This window comes from Rhagoletis pomonella, unplaced genomic scaffold (genome assembly GCF_013731165.1).
Source record: "Rhagoletis pomonella isolate Grant_MI unplaced genomic scaffold, Rhpom_1.0 Rhpom_scaffold_00001, whole genome shotgun sequence".
NCBI classification, from domain to species: Eukaryota; Metazoa; Arthropoda; class Insecta; order Diptera; family Tephritidae; genus Rhagoletis; species Rhagoletis pomonella.
In genome coordinates this window covers 86,598,417-86,621,054 of record NW_023458555.1, presented here as the reverse complement: position 1 = coordinate 86,621,054, position 22,638 = coordinate 86,598,417, and positions in this window count along the sequence as shown.

Here is a 22,638-nt window from a genome sequence, read left to right as displayed (position 1 = left end):
GAAAAAACGCGATCAAATTTTGCTAAGTTGTAATGAAACTGAATTTTTGTGAACCATTATAAATGATTTGCAACTTTTAATATATATCAAAAGAAAGATAGATCGATTACCTTTCTTTTGATTATAATATTATTAAAATCGCTTAACTTTCTTATAGAAATTTTCCAACTTTTTAAACATCTATGTGCAAATGAGTAATACTAATAATAAGAAATTAAGCCAGCGCATATGTATGTATGTAAAAATATATTTATTAACGTTAATTACAAGTTTTATTCATAATATTGGTTATTAAGTATGTATATTATTCATTTTGAAAATAAATTTAGCAAAATAAAAATCAAAACATTTTAGGATTTTTTATTTAAAGTTTCCAAGGTTATTTTGAATTCGCTGTGAAGAGGATGCAACCCTGAGCCGGCAGAAGGGGGCTATGCTAGACGAGTGCAGCTATATGTTTTCCTTACGAAGTATCTGAATGAGTGCGACAGTGATGCAAGGCTCACACGTACAGGGGGAAAGTGGTGACAATCTGCACACCGCCCATACAAATGTCACCAGTTTTGTCACCAGTTTTGAAGTGACCGAAACCCGCGGTTTCACCAGATTTTTCACCACTTTTGGTTGGCAGGGAATGCTTTCAAAATCAAAATTTTTTGATTTTTTGCGAGCATTTTCGTGAACCGCCCTACAAACGACGAACATGCACCGCAAGCCGCGCATGTGCGCGGATATGTTCGTCGTGTGTAGCCACTGTTAAGTAAGCCCATTTAACAGATTCTTAAGTGACAACTCTCTTGCAACGCTAAGTATGCGTAACTAGGCTATTACTGTGTGCGTAGTGCTTACATACATATATGTTCTATATATGCATATATGTATATATATAAATAAAATTATTTTAACTCCAGACAAAACAAAAATAAAAATTTATTTGTGCTCTCTTGTGTGAGCTGAATGTGTTTACTTACGGAATAAGCAAAAATTTGGAGGCCATGGTGAAGTTGTCAGAAGTTACCATTTTTTACTAGAAAGCGACCCCGTACTTTTCAGTGTTACTCTCTCGCTCTGCGCGATTTTTTATTTTTAGACAGTTTTACTTACTACTTCAGTACTATCGGTTTTTCAGCGCCTAAAAATCAGTACATTTCAATACTCTTTTGTTACGAGCCTGTCAGATGTGGCAATGCAATATATTTCGAAAAGGCATGCGCAGTCACACCTTGCATGTAAAGTGTCTTTCGAAAGAGGTTTTTTATTTCAAAAAGGCGAATTGCAGATTGCTAGTGCAGCACGAGCAAGGTGAAATATATTACTGCGTTCTATCAATTGCAGTCACTTCTTGCGACTTTTATTTCTGAAATTGATTTCCGAAATGTGACAGAAAGGGTATTCTCACATCGAAATAAAATTTCTCTCTCTCAATTTGACAGCGAATTGCGTAGAAAAGTTGGAAATATATTGGCACGTCTGACACGCTCTTTAGACGCGAAAATTGGACAATTCACTGCAAGTTTTATGGGTCGATTACGGATAGCAACGCAACCACGGTTCGGTTGGCAGCTGGCAACTCCTCTGCGTTCAACTTCAATACCTCCGCTCATAAAAGCCATTGATTTTTGGCAATTTATATTGCTGACGGTGTTGAAAATCAACAACTTCTAGGTACATTAAACTTTCACTTTACTAAAATCAAATGGGTTACAAAACTGCATACTAAACATTATCCTAAGAAATATAATTAAAATGCAGGGAATTTTACCGAAAGTTTGTTGCATTTTTTTAATATTGCACAATGTATAAAACTTGGATTCATACGGTTTTTGTTGAAGAATAAACTATATTTTTATAAAAAAATAACTAAAATTAAATAACAAAAATATAAATTGTTAAAACTGGTCAAAATATGGTGTGGTTATAATTATGACATCGGTGCATGTAATTTTATGTCGTATTTTTTTAAGAAAACGATCTCATGGTTGTAGAAAAACTAATTTTTTTGTTTGGCTCATATATTTAAAATTAATATTAACCGTTTGTAACAACGTTAAAGCAAATATAATAAATGTTTTATACTTGATACTCCATTCATATATACATATATATATATATATGTATATTTATATGTACAGTGCCGAACAGAAGTATTGGCACAGTGAATTTTTCGCAATATATGCAAAGTTTTTTATTCTAATTTATTTTCGCAAATTTTTTATAAAAATATTGTTTATTCTACACCAGAAAACATAATAATAAAATCTCTAAACTTTGTGAAAAACTCAGGAAAATTAATAAAATTTGCACACTATTTTGCAACTTTTTATTCAGATTTTTTAGAAGAATTCTAAGGATGCGGTCTTATAGCCCATTCAAACTTAGTATAACAAATTGCACGTTTAAAGTTGTTGGAAAATCGCGTTAATTTTTGGCAATTTTTTTAGTGGAAGGTGTTGCTCATTTTCTCCATACAAAAAACAATTGTTGAATGTAATTTGTATGGAAGAACTTGCGTGAACTAGCGACTTCAAACTTGCACTTTGTTATACTAGGTTTGAATGGGCTATAAAACTGCATACTTAGAATTTTTCTAAAAAATCTGAATAAAAAGTAGCAAATTAGTGTGCAAATTTAATGAATTTTCCTGAGTTTTTCACAAAGTTTAGAGATTTTATTATTATGTTTCTGGTGTAGAATAAAAAATATTTTTATAAAAAAGTATCGAAAATAAATTAGAATAAAAAAATTTGCATATATTGCGAAAAATTCACTGTGCCAATACTTCTGTTCGGCACTGTATATGAATTTATACTTGAATAAATGTAATTTATACTTGATACTCCAGCTTTGAAACTTTTATGTTCATTTTCTGTTGTCGATCAAACCATAATAAAAATATAGCAGCTTGTTTGCAGAGAGACACTTAAAATTATTGACGTTTGCAAGAAATTTAATTTTAAACACAAACTCACGAACACATTCTTATTTTCAATCCAAACAACACAATTTTGAACAAATTCTGTTTTTTATTCTCAATTTTATATGATTTTAAAATGTTGGAATACCTTAAAAAAAATCATGGCCGAAGAATTGAGAGAACGGTTTTATCTTACTACATATCTTTTTATCATGGATCGAACTATATTTTAAACTTAATTTAATAAAAATAATAATATCATTTCGAATTAATTCCTTGTGGAAAATTTAGATTTTCGAATTGGAAAATTATTTGCTAAGAATGCCTTTATTCTTTCGCGTATGAGCTTTGGATTTAAATGTTCATCTGATATGATTTCAATCGAAACTACATGTTGTGGTTGTGGAAATTGAAACTCGCTCTCAGCATCTGAATACCAAGAATCAATAAAGGGCTGTTTTTTTAGTTCAACAAAATTGTGTAAAATCGAACACGCTAAAATGATGGATGGAACGAATTCTGGGTCAACGTCTATTCTTTTTAACAGACACCGCCATCGTCCTTTCAATCTACCAAACGCATTTTCCACTATTATTCGTCTCGAGCTTAAATAACAATTAAATGATTCTTCTTGGAGGTCTAACCAGTGTAAGGTTTCATAAGCCATGGAAGCAGTGGATACGCAGGATCTCCAATTATCATAAAATGTGTTTGTAATCCGTTAACATCAGAAGAGTAAGCTGGAATCACTTGCGATGAGTATTTGTAAATTCCAAACTCTTTAAAAACTGTTGCGTCATGGGTGCTCCCTGGAAATTTTACACTCACATCTCGAAATCTGGAAAATAAAATGGTTGTTAAATATTTCTATTGTACTTTTTAAATCATCATTATCCTTATGAAGTGGCAGCTCGGAATATCGATTGTCACGGTAACCTAATGTTCAGATTGCCGAGCTGCTACCATATATCATTGGCTGAGTGAAAGACCGACCTAGCCAGTTCAAAACGCCCTATCTCATAAAATGTTTCAAGAAAGCCCTATTTCAGAATTTGGTTGAACAACGCCCTATTTTAGAATTTGATTGAGAAACGCCCTATCTCAGAATTCGGTTCAAAAACGCCCGATCTCAGCACATTTTCAATGTATTTTCGTTTGAGATTGGAAGTTCTTCAAGCAAATTCTGAGAAAGTGTGTTTCTCAATAAATTATGAAATATGGCGTTCTTCAATCAAATTCTGAAGTAGGGCTTTGTTGAATCATTTTCTGAGATAGGGCGTTTTCGAACTGGTCGATCTTCCACTCAACCATCGATATGTATGTACATGTTGTAAGTTTACAAGTAAAAGTTATATATTATCAACTACTGCTTGCATAACTATTTCCGGCCATCCCTTTCGGTTTATGTAATCTTGATATCCATCACTTGGAGGTAAATCGGAATATGGGTTCCTGAAAAATATTTTTTTGTTAATGATGATGTTTTTTCAAAACTTTTAATTTTTGCTTACCATCTATCGCACCAATAATGTTGGGTATGCAAGTAACTTTCTCAAAAGCAGTAGCAATTACCTTTGCCTCCTCTAATTTTGGAAAATTTAAGTATTCTTTTCGAAGCTGTAGAATTGCTTTAATCACGAGGTGAAAGTACTTATGCACCGTGCTTTTATGTACTCCAAATACGTCTCCAACAACACGACACTCAGCGCATGATGCTAGTTTCTATAGGGATAACGCAACCTGGTTTGGAATTGGCAAAGGTGGTCTCACAAATATCGCCGGACAGGGAAGATACGGTGATAATTTTTCACAAAGTGAATATAAGGATTTTTTGTTTATCCTAAATGATTCGTAATAAAGTACTTCGTTTCCTTCTTTTTCAAGAAACCGCATACAATTATCACACCGCTCCCGTGCATGTATGCAGCGAAACCGTGGAATATTTGTCTTGAAGAAGGCTTCGGGCAGACCACTCTGCAACGCCAAAATATCTTTAAATGAACTTGTTAGTTGCTTTGCATTATCCAACATTTGCCGATGGAAATCAATATATTCTTGGCAAATAACTATGCGTTTCGACTCCAAGCGCTTCATAACGAATCGCAAGTAATAAAATAACACTTGTTCTTCCATTTATTCCTTGAATGTTTATAAATTTCACGAATGTTTCCTTGAATGTTTATTAATTTCACGAATTGACACATATGTATGTATATTAACAGGGTTGCATCGGGAAGAACACAGTTTGAGAGTGTGTTCGTTCGACTCATTTCTTTTGTTGAATATAAACACTTGCATTTCAAGCGAGCTAAACTGACACGAGTTTATTCGATACCGCGTTTGGTGCCATATAAACAAGGTAAGTGTTCGCTTTTGTTTCGCGAAAGGGCGTACTCCACGGGAACTAAAATTTCAAGTTATTGTTTTGTTATTTTCACCATATTCTGTAAAAGCAAACTGCATTGCAAATATCGTTCAAATTATTAAAAAGTAAAATATATGACACACTTTTCAATTTTCGCTCCTAAATACGCTCCAAAAACATTCCCAGCAACCACAAAAATGTAGTCGCCTGTATACACACTTTGTAGCAACTGCAGTTGTCAGTTGAAAGTTGCCAGTTGCCATCTGTAATATCGTTTTGACAACTAGCAACGCAACTGAAGTTCGATTGCTATCGATAATCGACCCATTATTAAACACGCATTAAAAAAAAAAAAAATTCACAGTTATTTTTACATATTTAGGTACATATGTGTACATACATATATAAAGATCTATAAATTAAATTATGTTCACAACATATATCCTTACTAATATTATAAATCCGAAAGTGAGTTTGTTTGTTTGTTACGCTTTAACTATTCAACCGAGTATCATGAAATTTTGTACACTGGTGTCATTTAGCCCAACTTCAAATATAGGATAGATTTAATCTCGATTAGACAAACGGAAGTTTTCATATTCCATATCTCAGGAAATATTTGTGATAGAGTTCTGGAACTGGTTATGGAGATATATCAAATCAATTCCAAACTCACACTGAGAAAAAGGATTAGTTTCGACAACTAAAGATATTTTGTTCCCGAATTTTGACAATATTTGGTAACTGTGACCAAGGATTGGGAACTATTACCATGGGTTGGTAATTATAACTAAATATATTAAAGCTTCTAATATTCATCTAGGTTGTACCAAATCGTTAATTTAGTTGAAGGGTTTGGTAAATACTAATAAATATTTTTTTGAAGCATATTTCTACAAATTCCATTCAACTTAAAGTATGGTTCATAAAAGGATGCCATTAAGCTCTGCTAATACAGATAAGCTTTCTTTCAACACATGGATTTGTCATAGTTACCAAATCTTAGTTGATCGATTTGGTTTGAGAGCGGAATATATTCATGCTTATGAGCACCCCCTAAATAATGATCAGCGCTCTCTGAGCTCATGTGTGTTTCACATACGAAGAGCGCCAGCTAAGCAATGTACACACACGCGTGTGGTTACAGAGCGCTCAGTAAGCTATGGCATGTCGATCGCTGCGCTGGGTAGAGAAAGAAAAGTGTGTGCTATGACATGCCCAGGCTTGTTTGTCTCAGTTTCAGTTTTGCCATCGCCGCGAGTTGTTTCGGTGCTGGTATGGTTATTTAAAAATATAAAGTTTGATGCCAACCGGCGTTTCTCAGTGGATATATAATTCATGTGAATTATAATTAGAAAGTATCTATTTAGCCAAGGAAAAAGCAAAGCAGTATACTTAAACCGGCACTTCCAGCAGATATTGACCTTGGTTTTCGTACGACTATTCCTGTTTAATTGTTTCTTTTTAGGAAATTCTTACCACCATATACATATGTATTATTTACACTAGTAACTATTTATGTAAATATGTTTGTATTTTTTATGCTTAATATATGCAAATAAAAGAAGTAAACACAACAACCATCGAGTAAATTTTTATTTGTGTCAAACTGAAACTTTTTTTCCAATAATAAACGGTTAGCTGATTCACGTCTACAGCAAGTTCATAAAATTAATTGAAAACTTGTAACAACCAAAGCATTGTTTATATTTGCTCAACAATGATTTTATTCAACTAACAATATTGTCCACTCAAGGTAGTCGTTTTGCAATTATTAACAAATACACATTTGTCCCAACTAGAAGGCTCAAGTAAATTGCAGACTTTCGTGAACTAGATATTTATTTCGCCATATCCAACTATGCCACTTGGTCACTATAACCAAATCTTGGTTATTATAACTAAACCTTTTTCTGAGTGTTTAAAAAATCAAATTCAACTTGAGGTGAGGTAATTATTTATTTGAAATATGTATTAAAATATGGGTGTCAGAAGCCTAACAAGGTTATAGTTTTTAAAAAGTCACATTTAATACAATTAAAATATTATGTAAAAATTCATAAATTGTTATGCTGATATTTCAAACAGCAATTCTAATACATATTGTACTAACACAAAAGATATGTTAAAAAATGAAAAGTATCAGAAAAGTATGAAAAATATAGTGGAATAAAATTACCTAATAGGAGCCTTCATTTAAAGTGATAAAGGGATGCATTGCTTAAATTTATCAGTTTATCAGCATTTTTTCATGAACGCACCTTGGTAAATAATTGCACAAAATTTTTTATTATATAATTTATATGGCTAGTTACGTTTAATTTTTACCTCGTCCATTTTGCTAATTTGTTTATTATGTGTTCGCAGCAAAATCGACCACCTGGCAGTCAGTCAGGGTTGAATTTTGCTGAAATTTATACATTTATCCACCAAAATCGTTTGATAAAATGATAAACTTTGGTTATACAAAGCTTGACAGTTCATTTATCAAAATGACAAATTCATCATTTTATCAAGTTTATCAATAGTTTATCACTTTTGATGAATACCCCTAATAGTATAAACTTTATTTGAATACGTTAAGGTTTGTATTGCATACATGTAATAACACGTGCCAATGAATATCGTTGCTTTTTGGGGTCTCTACCAAAGTGAATACAGGCATGGTCGCCTTTCACTAAAAATGCTGTGAGCAAGAGTAAATTAGTGAACATTTTGTAACAGCACAAAAGCTCCCATAGTTTTGGAGATCGTAGTGATCGTTGTGTTTGTTTTGGTCGTTCCCGATACGTAGACGTGACCGTCATTCCTCGCGAATGAATCTACATCAGATTTCGGTTTTTGTTTGTATTGGAATAGATTTACTCCTGAAAAATTTACTCGCGTTTAGAATGCACTAATTTTTATACATCGGAATTCTTATTAACAGGGAAAGAATTATTAGGACTTAAAAACCTACATAGAGACAACTTTAAAGCCGCGAAATAGCAAAAAAAAAATCTACCAAGGAAAACGCGAAATAGACAAATAAATAGGGTGATAAAAATTCGCGACGGTGACTAAAAGAAGGTATTCAGGGCTATCACTGAATTCATCGTAGGTCCGATTTTCGTAAAATCTACAAAGATGCTATTATTGAATCCGAATAGCAACGAACGTAAATTCAAAATTCGTAGAGAGCCTTCATTGAATCCGTTCGTAATGAAGATTCGTACAGATACTCTACGATGAGTTTATGCGGTCGGAACAAAATTTAAAATCGCTGAATCTTCAAAATAATGCAAAAAAGTGGCATTATTGTTAATAATAATAGATTGGCGCTTACACATATGTCAGTGTTTGGCCGAGCTTCTCCTCCGCTTTGTGGCGCGCGCCTTGATGTCTTCACAAAAAAATTTTAATTGAAAAAGTAAAACATAAACAAGTTGAAAAAGTCAATTTGATAATATTCAAGAATTTTTAGCTCATCGAGAAGTTGCTCGCGATCACCACCTTCATATTTTTCATATTTCGAATGGAATGACAAATAATAAATAATGTAGAGAACAAAGTTGGCGCCCTTAGTCAGATTTTAATGGAAATCGATCCCGTACACGGTTCTCTGACAATAAGCCACTTTTACTCCGAAGATTTTTGTATGTACGGGACTTTCAGATTTTTTGAGGAGTGTGGCTAAGGAATTCATCAATATTTATTCAAAATTGATATATACAATCGCTCTTTAGCAAAAAATCGTTTTTTTCAAAAATTTTTGGAAAATGGGTGCGGCACCACCCACTTATATAATATATGTGTATCTCAAAAACTACTTCACCGATCTCGACCAAATTTGGTATACACATTTTGCTTAAGTTCCGTCTTGAATATTTTTGAAATCGGACAAAAAATACTCCCCCTAAAATATAGCTAGCATTGAGTTTTGTAAAATTACCGTTACGTTGGTGGAGCCTATTGTTCTTGTCCGATTTCAAAAATTTTCAATATGGCCCTTAAAAAGCCTAAGCGCAATGTGTATACCAAATTTGGTCGAGGTCGGTCAAGTCGTTTTTGAGATACGCATATATTTCATATATATATCGCATATATATGTTCCTTTATATTACCCAATTTGAGTTTATTATTTATAGTTATATTTTAGTATACTATGGTGTGGCCATTATTTTGTTATAAATTTAGTGTTCATTTATTCATAACGATTTTAGTTGAATTTTTTTTAATAAAAACAATAATATCCCAACGGTTTTTACCCTCCACTCCCGCCCATCCGCACGAGGGGCGCAGTCCGCATGACGTACGGAACCAGTATTTTTAAATTTTGCGCCGAGTCACGATAGGCAGGAGTTTGTTAAGTGTCGAGATCTAAAACTTTTCAGCTACAGAACTAAATTCATCAGCCGATTTTATGTCTTTATTTTAATAATTCATCTATTGAGAGAGGACAGTATCGATTTCTTAATGCTGAAAAGCGGATCTGATATATCAAACGTGCTGGAATGAGAGTTAAAATCCTGGCATAAGCAACGGAGTGGGTCGTGCAATTCAAAATTAGTTTTACAAGCTTTCAGAAATAGGGAACAAAAGTGTTGTGATACCCGGGGAGGGAACATAAAGGCTAACTTCGCCCAGAAGAAGCGGACTTGAAATTGAGCCTGTTAGTAATTTAACTATAAAAATTGTACCAAGCATTTGCCTGCGGCTGGAAAGTGTAGAAAGATTAATAAGTTTTAATCGGCTCGTATAAAGTGGAAGGTTATATTGAGAATCCCAACGGAAATTTCTTAAAGCAAAAAGTAGGAATTGTTTTTTAATTGATTCTATCTTGTCTGAGTAAATTTGATACCTTGGATTCCAAACCACCGAACCGTATTCCAGAATTGGCCTAACTAATGTTGTAAACATTAATATGAAGATTAAAATTAAGCTTAGGATCCATTGAGATACCAAGGTCCACAAAATTGTATACCTGTTCCAGGTTATGGTTACCTATTGTATAAGAAGCGGGATGAACAGCTCTTCGCGAGAAGCTCATTACTTTACATTTCTTAAGATTTAGAGGCATAAGATTTACTTGACACCAGTAAGCCATGCTGTCTAAGTCTGATTGTAGCAAAGACCTTTCTTTAATTGAAACGTACGATTTATAAAGCTTTACATCATCTACATACATTGAAATTTTGGAAAATTGTATATCTGTAGAAATGTTTATAAAAAGCAAGAACAGAACCGGGCCTAGGTGGCTACCTTGAGGGACTCCTGAAGTAACATCAATGACGTCAGAGATAGTATTTTTAAACATTACCCTTTGTGATCTATCATAGAGGTATGAAGAGATTTAACGTAGAAAATTAGGTGGAAGACCACGAAGATCAAGTTTGCAGATGAGCAACGAGTGGCACACTTTGTCAAATGCTTTACTGAAGTCAGTATATATAACATCAACAGTTTTGCTTTCACTAAATGCTTTTGAGATATAGGATGTTAATTCCAGTAAATTTGTAGAAGTTGATTTGCCCTTGCAAAATCCATGTTGACTATATGAAATGCTAGAAGAGATAGAATGCGTCAACTGATTTGTTATAATTGCTTCAAATAATTTAGGAATTGCAGAAAGCTTAGCTATTCCCCGGTAGTTCTCCACTGAAGATCTGCTACCGCTTTTATGTAATGGGGTTATGAACGATTCCTTCCATATAGTTGGAAAAACGCCCTCTTTAAGAGATAAATTAAACATCGCTGTTAACGGCTCATAGAGATAATCAGAACAATTTATAAGCATACAAGTAGGGATCTGGTCAGGACCATAACTGAAGGACTGCTTTAAGGATTTCAGATAAACTACTACATCATCGGGAGATATTACTGGGCTATTTATTGAGTTCATTGGACATAGTTTAAAAGGATAGTCATAGTTAATGGAATAATTGGATTTAAAAAACTGAGCATGTTAGAAATTGTTTGATTATCACTAGAGACGGTATTTTGATACTTCATGGCGGAAGGAAACCCACGTACATTTCGCGTGCAGTCTACGAAGTCATAAAATGATTTGGGGTTATATATTATACGCCGTTTGATTTTACACAAGTAAGCTTTATAACACTTTTTGTTTAATTAGTAGTATGAGTGTAAATCGGTTTTTTTTGTGTAATCTAAAATAACGCGAATTTCTTTCTTTAGTGAACCATAACTGTGTTTGCTCTTCAGGAACATACATGCGTTTAGGCACATGCTTTTCAAATAATTTATGTAAGGTAAAGTTAAAAAGTGCAACGCTTTGTTCAATATTTTCTTTAAATGCAGGCCACGACAATTTAGACAGTTCTTTGTTAAGCATTTTAAAGTTGGCTTTCGAAAAATCAAAGCGAATATTTTGTTCGCATGCTTGGGTACTGCAATTTTGACCATCACTTATAACTTGGTAAGATACCTCCATAGCAGGGTGGTAGACATCTTCGGGCAAAACTAGTGGATCACACTTATTTACAACGGACTTAGATGCATCATCAACATAAACAAGATCTAATACTTTACCAAACTTATTGTGAAGTACATTAACCTGAGTTAGGCAGAGTTCAGCCACCTCCTCTAAAAATACGTTGTTGCACGCGAAAGGTACGATATCATTGTCAATGATGTTCCACGATATGCTTGGTAAATTAAAATCACTCAACACAATCACTGAGTCAGAGGGTTTAGTCAGTAAATTAACTGATTTCAGTAAAGAGATGAGTCGCGAATACACCAATGTGTCAGATCGGGGAGGGATATAACATAGAGCCTGTACATGAATGCATTTGAACTCTACTGAATCAATGTGTGGAAGACTAACTTCTTCAGATGGTATTGAAGAGTCTAGAGCGAAGAGTACGCTACCGCCGATTCTGTCCTCCCTACCTTGTCTATAGATATGATAATTATTTGGAAGAATCTCTGCATTGAAAATGTGAGGTTTCAGCCAAGTTTCAGTAAAAGAAAGAATATTATAATTACATTCAAGGTCTTTAAAGTATAAGTTCGTTAATTTAGTATTTAAGCCTCTTACATTTTGGTAATAAATACTTAAAGCAGATTTAATAATTAGTTTTTTGATTCAGTGTTATGACGGGGAATATTAGCTAAGTTATTTACTTTTTGGGGCCTATATTCGAATTCACGAACGAAAGCTCCGGGGCTCCAAAAAGAACTACTAAGCAGCGCATTAAAATTATCTAAATTTGCGTCAATTTTAAATGAAGCAATATTTCTTTCGTAATTCAAATTAAATTTTCCGATGCCTAAGTCGACAGTTTTAATTTTTGATGAGATATAAAGCTTTATATCGTCTTCAGTAGTGTCTCTCGAAAATCTAGAAACAAAGATTGACTTCTTTGGCGGAACCACAACTAGTTTTCTTGTATCAGACTGGAGTACCGGCGGAGTTACTGCGTAAGTAGTTGAGGATAGGGAAGGCGGTGGAGGCTTTGAAGATGATGCCACCACTTCAATGGGGGAAAGGGAAGATATTTCAGGCTCTTTATTATCCGAAGCAGATTTCGTTACACGGTCTTTTGAGGCTGAGGATTCTGATGCTGGAAGACACGGAGAGGATAAATTAATTAAGTCCGTCGGAAGATTATTCTGACGTGCAACGGCAGTAATTTCCTTAGATGGACTATGAAGACGCGTACGTTTAGACACACGGATATCCTTAACAGATTGCAAGGTATCTAAGCATTTGAATGATTTAAACATATTTCCATAATGCTTAAATTTTTCTGTCAGTACCGACAATTCTCTTCCTACTTCTGTAAAACCATTTCTGGTTTGCCTAAATAGCTTGAAAAGATCAACTTCGGTTGACCTGCACTTTACGCAAGACCAGCGAAGGCCCTTGCCATCATTAATAGCGCCCAGAATTCTTCCTGTCAAACCAGCACATTTCAGATGGTAAATACCATCACACAGCCAGCACGATAAGTAGCGTTCAGAACCGCTTTTAATTTGGCAAGTATCCAGATCGCACTTCATATTGAAAGATTTATGTAATACACTCGTTAATAAAAGACGAACAAAATAAATTATAACAATTAAGGACACTTAATAAACGCAATGGAAACAGCTGTGACAAGAATTACTAGAAAAAGTAAACAAAAAGAGTAGAACAAATGTGGAAAAACAAAATGAATTCAGTCAACTACAAACGATACAACAACAATGATAGCAACAAATGACTCGGCAAAATTAGAATGTATGCTAGCGAAGTTTAACTAAATTTACTTTGATATAAAACCAATAACTTTCACTCAGCTTCAATTTTTCACACTATGATGCTCATAAGCACTTTTTATCACTACTTTAACACAGAATTAGCACAATGAACTTAGTAAGTAGAAAGCCAAAATTAGAGCACAATAAAGTACAACCTCACAGCTTTACGTTTGCTTAGCTTTTCGTAAAGTTTTTATTATATGCTAAATTATACTAGGCTATTTTATTTGTATATCTTCCGCTTTATTTCATTTAAAATTTGTCATTGTTTATTTATTTAAAATTGTATTATTTTTATTTTAATAGGTGTTTATTTATTTAACTTTACTCAATTTGATTTGACTTTTTTTGTGTAATTCAAATAATTTTAATTTTAATTCATTTGTTTATTTAAATATATATATTTTTTTCTAAATCTTTATTTCATATATATAATTATATATATGCATATATATATACCCATGTATATATGTATTCACATGTATATATATATATATATATATGTATATATATATATATATATATATGTATATCGAGGGCTTATATTCAACACCCTCTATCTGCAATTTAGATAAAAATGAGTTTTTGATGGTAACGTGAGCTCCGATTAATCTTTCAGCCGTGACAATAATGTCAAGCTTAAAATATAGCTTTAATGGTATTATATTCTCATTTTGAAAATTCCACTATCTGCAATAACATTTTGTTATAAGACAAAATCCTCTATCTACACAATTTTGCTGGAAAACTGTTTTTACTAAAATTTTTTGTGGCAGGTAAGTTACATGTGCCTATGAATGTATGTATGTATATGTTACCGGTAAAATCCGATCTTAGGTCAAACTAGTTTTGCCCAGGCTAAACTAGTTCTACCTAATGCGATATATCTGTCCAACCGAAACCAAATTTGATACAACAAAGAAATCTTCCATATCCCGTAAAACATAGAGTCATTAAACTCCATTACTCCATTCTATCTCAAGGGTCACCAAGAGTGGAAAACTGCTATTATTACTCCTATTGCCAAACTAAATAGAAACAATTCATTGGTTTCTAACTACAGACCCATTTCCCTCCTCCCCTGCATATCTAAAGTATTACGCTGAAAAAATGGTGAGATGATGTACAATGTTGTTAAGTCTTTCCTTTACAACCGGAAGTTTGTTGTTCGGGTCAATAACTGTTATTCAAAAACTGTTCCTCTCTGTAATGGTATCCCACAAGGATGACCCCTTTCGGTTATTTTATTCAATATAGCGTTTGGGATCTCAAAAACGTCGGTCTCTGTGGTGTAGTTGTAAGCAGTGCGCGCTTCCACTCCGCAGCACCTGGGTTCAAACCCTAGTCAAAGCAACATCGCAAAAATATAGAAAAAATGTTTTTTCTTAACAGCGGTCGTCCCTCGGCAGGCAATGGCAAACCTCCGAGTGTATTTCTGCCATGAAAAACAGCTTCTCATAAAAATACAATCGCCGTTCGGAGTCGGCGTAAAACTGTAGGTCCCTCCACTTTGTGTGACAACATCAAGGTGCACGCCACAAATCGGAGGAGAAGCTCGGCCAAACACTAACATATGTGTAAGCGCCAATCTATTATTATTATTATTATTATTATAGCGTTTGGGAACGTTAGCTGCATTATATTTTTTCTAAGACTAAGGACTTCTTCAGAAGCTAAGATTTATGTTTTTTCACATATGCAGAAAACACAAATGTATAATCCAACCCTCTCCGTGTATGACACCTCTATCCACTATACTGACACATTGAAAATATTGGTAATAATTTTTGACAATAAACTTACTTTTAAGCGGCACTGTCATAATGTAAGATTAAGCTTACTTGCTAGACTAAATATTATAAAGTTTTTATCATCGAAGTATTCTTTAGTTCTTGTAGCTACACTGGCTTTTATATTAGGACAAATTGTCTTTGGACTCGTAATTTACGGACACTGCGCAAAAAGCATCTTAAATTGCTAGAAACACCTTACCATGCAGCAGTCAGAAGAAGCATAACCATGGGGTAAAGTGCAACACAATGATGCTCATCCCAAAGATTGTTAACTGCAGAAATGAGACTTTATTCTCTCACGTCGAATCCTGCTTTCAACAAAAAAAAAAAAAAAAAACGATGAAGCAAGCAATCAGCTTTATTTCGTATATTAGGCTACATCAAAGACTTGGACATCAATCTACTCCGATGCCTACTAAAGAAAAACTCTACCGCATTTGCCCAGTTCTATACTAATAAATGACCTGGGATCTTATTTTCACAGACGGTTCCAGATATGACACCGGCTGGTCTTTTGCGGTAACAAAAGGGCTTTGTATTACAATTGTCGTCGGTGCTTCTCCCGCGTACTGCTCGGCATTTACAATTGCTAGAAGCTGTACGTTTTGCCTCTAAAAACGAAGGAAGCTTCCTCATATGCACGCACAGTAAATCAGCTTTCGAAGCCCTCTTTAACAGTGCTCATGATTCTCATGTAATATCGAAATCACGTGAAATACTCTTTCTACACAAAAACACCATTAAAATTATGCGGTTACCTGGGCACGTCGGAATAGAAGGGAACGAGTTTGCAGACCAATGATTTATGCGTTAAAGAGTTAGTTTAACATAACATTTACATCTAAATGTCGAATGTAAAGCAAACAGTCGTCGAGTGCGGACGTGTTTACTATTTGCTCCCCGCTCTAAACTTAACATTAGTGAGGCTCTTAAGAGTATAAATATGTTAACAAAGTTTATTAACTCTGTTGCGAACATACATACAAACACGCCGAGTGTAAACGAAGCGGTCAACTCAGGTAGTGCTAATATTAGCTGTGGCAAAATTTTAACGCGCTCTCAGGCTAAGGTCAGTGACACCAAAAACAACACCGTGCTTAGACCAGCAAACAGTGCATCGAAACCAGGTGCAATAGCACGATCGACTTCAAAAGTGACCAACGTTTGCTCTCCCAACAATGTTTAAAAATCTCTTTCATCAAAGACCACCGATGACAGTAAACAAACCAATGCACAAACGTCTGTGTAACTAACTGCATCGCACTCTGTCCCTTTGTTACCAGCGTGTGATGATAACACGTCAATCGCGAAGGGTTCTCCGTTGGCTGCTGCTAATGCACATGCTGTTGACAACAACAACCTTACGAGCCGAGCGGAAGATTCTACTCTATCGAATATTACTGCTGATAACATAATAGTCGCTGAGGGATCTTCGGTCGCCGCGGTTAATGCACATGCTGTTTACAACAATGACCTTACGAGCCGAACGAATGTTGCTGCTGGCTCTATTTCTCGTGTATGTGAGAACAATGAAAATGTAAACAACGATAACACCAGCAAACGCATAAAGAGGAATAAAAGAAGCACAACTATCGTCGGATGCAATCCAAGTGACGAACTAGTGGTCGTTATAAATATGAAATGGGTACATTTGTCCTCATTTAAACCATCTGTAACCGCGGAGAATATTATTGATTAGGTCAGTTGGCATGCATGTTTGCCATCAGCGGCCATCTCCTGTTACAAGCTGGTCAAAAACGTATCTATAGACTCCTTAAAAAGAGTTAACTTCAAATTGGGAATCTCTTCGCAACATTACAGCAAGCTGTTAAATGCCAATATTTGGCCCAATAACGTAACAGTGCAGCCGTTCAAGTTTTTTTTTTAAAGCAAGGGGGGCAGCCCAAACTGCTTAACCCCTCTTGTAAAATCCAACGTTCGTAATAATGTTTCGATAACTTTCACTGTATTATTAAAATGTGAGCGGTATGCGTACAAAGTCGTCTCAATTTTATCGCTGTACATCACTACACGATTTTGATTTCATGGCCATCACTGAGACTTGGCTCAACAACAACATATCATCTAGTGAGTACTTCGATGACTACTACAACGTTTATCGTAAAGATCGCTGCCCCTGTGCTACAGGTCATGAAAAAGGCGGCGGTGTCTTACTAGCCATAAGAGCAGACTTATGCAGCGAATCAATCACTCTCAATTTGGCCGATGGTTTGTTAGATCAAATTTGCGTTAGTGTTAAGCTTCTAAGTGATAATTCGATCACATTTATACCATCATATAGTAGTGACTTATCTGTTTACCAGAAACATCTGGATAATGTTATATAAGTTACAAACACTGTAAATAATACCAACGAAATTATTTTCTTAGGGGATTTTAACCTGCCCAGCATCTCATGGATCTTTCATAACAATAATTTATTGCCCTCTAATCTTAGGTATGATATTGATATTTACTTTATTAGCGCTTTATTGTCGTACGGTTTCAAACAACGTAGCCCGATTTTAAATGAAAACTCTAGAATATTGGACTTGGTGTTCTAGTCCGATGATTTGAAAGTATCCTGTGAGGAATGCTTATCTTCTATTACAAATAATAGTCTTCATCATAAAGCAATTTGCCTTATGATAGAATTCTACTGCTGTGATACAATTGATTCCAAGCCTCATCAGGTACATGACTATTCCAGGGCTGATTTTGCAGCTATTAATGATTTTCTGGACTCAACAGATTGGGCGTTTTTAAATATATAACTCTCATTGTCCTACTATTCCTTACGATAAATTAAACAAGTTATTGTCTTTAGCTATTTCCAAGTATGTCCCGATAAAGCGAATTGTTCGGAATAAGCCACCATGGTTTAATTCCAGACTCGCAAAGCTGAAAAATAATAAGACAAGGGTTTTCAAAAAATTTAAGAATACTAATTCCGAAACCGATAGGCTTCATTTTCTTCGATTACGAAAGGATTTCGATTGCCTTCATAAATTCTTATTCAACCAACATATGTTGAAAGTGGAGATGAACTTGAAGTCTAACCCTTCAAAATTCTGGCAATTTATTGATTCAAAAAGGAAAACGAACGGATTTCCTACATGCTTGAAGTACGCAAATGTTACGTCTAATAATACGCTTGATACTTGTGATTCGTTCGCAAGATTCTTTCAAGAAGTTTACCAGAGGTATGATGATTTTACTACACCTTCATTTCCATCTACTTCATTGCCAACCATTGCGGAATTCTCCGTTTCTGAAGACGATGTTCTACTTGCTATTTCAGCTTTAAAGCCTAGTTCGTGCCAAGATTCTGAGGATTTCTCACCTATCTTTTTTAAAAAATGCTCCAATGTATTAGCCTTTCCTATTTCCCTTCTTTTTCAAAAGTGCCTCAATGAAGGACTTTTCCTAAATCAATGGAAATTGTGTTCCATTACTCCAATATTCAAATCTGGTGATCGCAATAACGTCGTTAATTACAGACCGATAGTAAAACAGAGCACACTGGCTAAGTTATTTGATAATATAATTCATGCGAAATTATTTGACCATGTAAGTAATACAATATCTGATGACCAACACGGGTTTTTTCCCGGCAGGTCAACTTGCTCTAATTTAGACCTACTAACGAACAAAATAGTCCATGCATTTTAAAATCATGCGCAATTATACGTTATATACATATACGGACTTCTCCAAAGCTTTTGATAAAGTTAATCATATCATCCTTTTACATGAGCTGAAGTGTCACGGAATTAACGGTAAACTGTTAGATTTCTTCTTAAGCTTTTTAACTGACCGAAAATTGCTTGTTAAAATTGATACAACGTCATCTAGAGTTGCTATTAACGCGTGGTCAGGTATACCACAGGGTACCCACTGTGGACCTCTTTTATTTTGTATTGTTCATCAATGATTTGCCAGATTGTTTCAAGTTCGCGAACTGCTTAATGTTTGCTGATGACGTTAAACTTTTTTCAGTCATATGTGACCTTTCAGATTGCCACTTTCTACAGTTGGATCTGAATACTCTTGCGAACACCAAGCTTAATTGTTTACATCTGAATTTATATAAATGCAGTGTGGTTACTTTTTCTAGAAAGGGCAATAATATCATCAATAATTATAAATTGGACGACTGCAACATTGCACGCAACTCCGAAATGAAAGATTTGGGCATTTTTTCGACTCTAAACTAACATTTTTGAAGCACGTCGATTATATTGTGTCCAAATCCTTTTCGTTGATCGGTTTTATAAGAAGAAACACTCAAGAGTTCAGGGATCCATTTACTCTGAAGTCACTTTATATATCTTTAGTCAGGAGCCGCCTTGGGTACTGTTCAATAATTTGGAATCCTTATTATGAAGTTCACTCAAACAAAATAGAAAGAGTTCAGAAAGTTTTTTCAAAAATGGCTATGCGAAAGATGCCGTGGCATGGTTATGCTCCACCCTATATAAGCAGACGTAAACTGCTTGGGTTGCAGTACCTGCAGGACAGAAGGGACTACTTCTCAATTATGTTCGTATACAATGTTCTGAACGGCAATATTAATTGTGCCGAACTTGCCAATTTAATAAATTTATATGATCCTCCACGTAATTTGAGGCAGAATAGAATATTGGTAGGTACAATGCATTCCACCAATTACGCTATTAATGAACCGATTGCTAGGTGTATAAGGTTTTGTAACACTTACTCCAGCGTAATCAACTTTAATTTAAGTATTGATGGATTTAAAATGTATCTCTTCATAATCTTTAATTAGGAGATAACTTTTAAATAGTCTGTAAGATCCTACTTCTGTAGACTGAATAAATAAATAAAGAATTGACATTTTCATTATTCTGCAAAACCCGCTATCAGCACATTTTTTTATATAAATAGTTACAATTCGAATTGCAATAACCTCTATCTGATCTTTAAACCAAACTAAAATTATACTTTTCTAGAGCCAGTTATTTAATTTTCCTATTGGGTTGTATGCGGAGCTTTTCGGCCGGTGAATTCAAAAGGCAAAATGTATTTTTCCTTCTCTCTCCTACGCGTTTCGGCGTCCTTCACGCCTTCATCAGGAGATTCTGATATTTATGTAAAAACACAAAACATAAAAACACATTAATTAGACATAAATATATAAATTAGACATAAATATAACAAAGTATTGTATACTTATATACATATATAAACATTTTTTCACTGAACAGAGACATACATTGTATTTACTTACATATAAATTAAGAAAACACTTCACTTATCACACGACATCCACTAAACATATTTAATATGCGTCGTTATCGTCGCCCGTCTGTTCTACTATTTTTCAATATCGCTGTACGGTATGCGCAATTTATGTTGTCAACGTTTTCCTTGAAATTCATCGCGTGCTGTATTTTTTGTTGGATTCGGAGACTTTCCAAAGTTAGTCTTGTTTTTTCCCTTCTCTCCACGTCTAATATTTTGGTGTTTACAAAGTCTGCCGTGTGTCCACTATTCGTCAAATGCTGTGCTAATGCTGTTGTCTTCTTATTTGTTATGTCTGCCTGGTACTCGTTAATTCTAATACCTAGGGCTCGCTTTGTCGTGCCTATATATATTTTTTTGCAGTTTCCGCCAACTTTACCATTGCACTTACTTTCATACACCACATTATATTGTTGCTGGTAAAAATTTTGTTAAGTGTGCTTTGTGGTTTGTGTGCAAGTTAACACCCAGCTTCACTAGGCCGCATAACGGCAAATATAAACAAATATCCTAAAACTCAAGTACCTAAATGGTACTCAATAGAAATCAATGCCCAGCTTCACTGGACCACACAACGGCAAATGTAAATGGATATCATAAAACTCAAGTACCTAAATGGTACTCATTAGAAGTCGTAATATTTATGGCATTCCAATGCTGAGAATGCAAACACATAAATAACTGTTGCATGTGACACATTTATTTGTCACATATGCAGAAATATGAAACCATTGTAAGAATTTGTAAACTAAAAAGGAATTTAATTTCATTTGAGAATTTTATGTAAACAAAAAATTCCAAGAAATGCGGCTTCGGCATTTCTTGTTAGAGTTAAGATTGGTATAAAATAAGAAATTATTGTCAAAGTAGCCAGTAAGAGAAAAGATTCGGAAATAAACGGACACGCTGTCCGATATATTTTTAAAAACACCAAATGTGTGTTTAAACAATTAATTTGCATATGTTATGTTATTGTATTTAATATTTTTGTGCAGCGTTTTGCTGTCAGTTAGTCCTTGTATATATGTGACTTCAATAAAATTTTGTTTGTTTTCTTTTCTGTTTTCGGGTTCCATGTTCACTAGGGTTGATTTTAATTTTTCTTGTGGTTGCTATTAAGCTTTCAATTATTTTGCTTGGATTACCCGTTCTTATGCAAGATATTCTTAATTTTCATCATATTTTCTTTGCTGAACTCTTGGTCATTTAACGCGTAGACTTTGTTGATGAGGTTAACCACTGTATTGCTTTTTTGGGACCGAATGGTAGTTAATCATTATAGATGATGCTATGGATTTAGCATACCAGTTCGTTCTTATTTCTCCATTCAAGTGGTGAATTTCCATATCTAGGAAAGCCAACTTTTTTCCCTTTTCTAACTCTGTGGTGAACTGGATTATGTTATGTTGTGAGTTAAGTGTTTTTCGTATTTTTTCCACGTCACGTCTTTTTACAATGGTGAATATATCATCTACATACTTATTTATGTATTTGATATATATGTCTTTTGATTTTAATTCAGCGATGCTGTCGTCCAGTATTTTATCCAGAACAATGTCAGCTACGGTGGGCGATAAGGGGTTTCCCATGGGCATTCCATGTATCTGCTGATAGTATATTCAGAGAATGTCTATAAATGAGAAGGCGCAATTCCAGTATGGGATTTGGGCCAGCAGAAATTTTGAGTTGTGCTAGCCAGAATTTACCACAGCGAGCCAGAATGCTCGTTGCCACCACACCAAAGACTTTCAATTCTTCAAAGCAAAATGAAAAATAATAAGAACGAAAACGAAAAGAGAAACAGAAATCTAATAAGCACTAGGTAAGGGGGTGCTTGCGGAGGCAGGCGCGTGCTTGTGTCGGATCAAAACAAAAACTAAAATAAAAATGGCAGTCAGAACGACAAGTGTGGAGCAAGAAGCGGTAAACGGGGAAAGGAGCGGGCTTTTGTACACTTGCTTGCTTGCCGAAAATATGATATTTGCGTGAAATCGATTTGCTGATCGCAAATTGGCAAACATGTATGCATTTTTCTATTTCAGCTAAACATGTAT